We start from the raw sequence: 2500 nt of genomic DNA on the forward strand, positions 1-2500 counted from the left end.
TGCGCGTGGCAACCTTGACACGCCCGTGTTCCCCTGGACCAGACCTTTCTAACGCCGCCTGAGTTAAGGTGCTACGACGTCCCCAAGTGGGGATGCCTGTAAATGAACACCTTTTCCCAACTTTGAATGTAAGTTTCCAGTATCATTGAAAATGTGGCCTCAAACGTGCAGTTTTGCCCCCGAACGTGGGATTTGGCTGGGGACGGTTTCTAAATTCAAGTTGGGATGGGGGGCACCGAGGTGAGTGGTGGTTGTCCCCGAAAAAGCCCTCCCCTTTTCCGTAGCCCCGTTTAAAGTTTTGTTTGGGCTCCTGTTCAACGGGGATGCGCGTGCGCGTGGCAAACATGACACGCCCGTGTTCCCCTGGACCAGACCTTTCTAACGCCACCTGAGTTAAGGTGCTACGACGTCCCCAAGTGGGGATGCCTCTAAATGAAGCCAATTTCTCCTATTTGAATGCACTCTCCCAGCCCAGAGAGGCATGTGCCTTAAAATTCACAGTTATTCACCCGAACGTGGGATTTTGTTGAGGACGGTTTCTAAATTCAAGTTGGAACAGGGGGCACCGACGTGAGTGGTGTTTGTCCCCGAAAAAGCTCTCCCCTTTTCCGTAGCCCCGTTTAAAGTTTTGTTTGGGCTCCTGTTTAGCGGGGATGCGCGTGCGCGTGGCAACCTTGACACGCCCGTGTTCCCCTGGACCAGACCTTTCTAACGCCGCCTGAGTTAAGGTGCTACGACGTCCCTAAGTGGAGATGCCTGTAAATGAACACCTTTTCCCAACTTTGAATGTAAGTTTCCAGTATCATTGAAAATGTGGCCTCAAACGAGCAGTTTTGCCCCCGAACGTGGGATTTGGCTGGGGACGGTTTCTAAATTCAAGTTGGGATGGGGGGAACCGAGGTGAGTGGTGGTTGTCCCCGAAAAAGCCCTCCCCTTTTCCGTAGCCCCGTTTAAAGTTTTGTTTGGGCTCCTGTTCAGCGGGGATGCGCGTGCGCGTGGCAAACATGACACGCCCGTGTTCCCCTGGACCAGACCTTTCTAACGCCACCTGAGTTAAGGTGCTACGACGTCCCCAAGTGGGGATGCCTCTAAATGAAGCCAATTTCTCCTATTTGAATGCACTCTCCCAGCCCAGAGAGGCATGTGCCTTAAAATTCACAGTTATTCACCCGAACGTGGGATTTTGTTGAGGACGGTTTCTAAATTCAAGTTGGAACAGGGGGCACCGACGTGAGTGGTGTTTGTCCCCGAAAAAGCTCTCCCCTTTTCCGTAGCCCCGTTTAAAGTTTTGTTTGGGCTCCTGTTTAGCGGGGATGCGCGTGCGCGTGGCAACCTTGACACGCCCGTGTTCCCCTGGACCAGACCTTTCTAACGCCGCCTGAGTTAAGGTGCTACGACGTCCCTAAGTGGAGATGCCTGTAAATGAACACCTTTTCCCAACTTTGAATGTAAGTTTCCAGTATCATTGAAAATGTGGCCTCAAACGAGCAGTTTTGCCCCCGAACGTGGGATTTGGCTGGGGACGGTTTCTAAATTCAAGTTGGGATGGGGGGAACCGAGGTGAGTGGTGGTTGTCCCCGAAAAAGCCCTCCCCTTTTCCGTAGCCCCGTTTAAAGTTTTGTTTGGGCTCCTGTTCAGCGGGGATGCGCGTGCGCGTGGCAAACATGACACGCCCGTGTTCCCCTGGACCAGACCTTTCTAACGCCACCTGAGTTAAGGTGCTACGACGTCCCCAAGTGGGGATGCCTCTAAATGAAGCCAATTTCTCCTATTTGAATGCACTCTCCCAGCCCAGAGAGGCATGTGCCTTAAAATTCACAGTTATTCACCCGAACGTGGGATTTTGTTGAGGACGGTTTCTAAATTCAAGTTGGAACAGGGGGCACCGACGTGAGTGGTGTTTGTCCCCGAAAAAGCTCTCCCCTTTTCCGTAGCCCCGTTTAAAGTTTTGTTTGGGCTCCTGTTTAGCGGGGATGCGCGTGCGCGTGGCAACCTTGACACGCCCGTGTTCCCCTGGACCAGACCTTTCCAACGCCACCCGAGTCAAGGTGCTACGACGTCCCTAAGTGGGGATGCCTGTAGATGAGCACATTTTCCCAGCTTTGAATGTAAGTTTCCAGCATCATTGAAAATGTGGCCTCAAACGTGCAGTTTTGCGCCCGAACGTGGGATTTTGTTGAGGACGGTTTCTAAATTCAAGTTAGCATAAGGGGCACACGTGTGAGTTGTTATTTTCCCAGGATTGATGGTTTCCAATTCGGTAGCTCCGTTTAAAGTTTTGTTTTGGCCCCTGTTTAGCGGGGATGCGCGTGCGCGTGGCAAACTTGACACGCCCGTGTTCCCCTGGACCAGACCTTTCCAACGCCACCCGAGTCAAGGTGCTACGACGTCCCTAAGTGGGGATGCCTGTAGATGAGCACATTTTCCCAGCTTTGAATGTAAGTTTCCAGCATCATTGAAAATGTGGCCTCAAACGTGCAGTTTTGCGCCCGAACGTGGG

This window comes from Osmerus mordax, unplaced genomic scaffold (genome assembly GCF_038355195.1).
Source record: "Osmerus mordax isolate fOsmMor3 unplaced genomic scaffold, fOsmMor3.pri Scaffold_186, whole genome shotgun sequence".
NCBI classification, from domain to species: Eukaryota; Metazoa; Chordata; class Actinopteri; order Osmeriformes; family Osmeridae; genus Osmerus; species Osmerus mordax.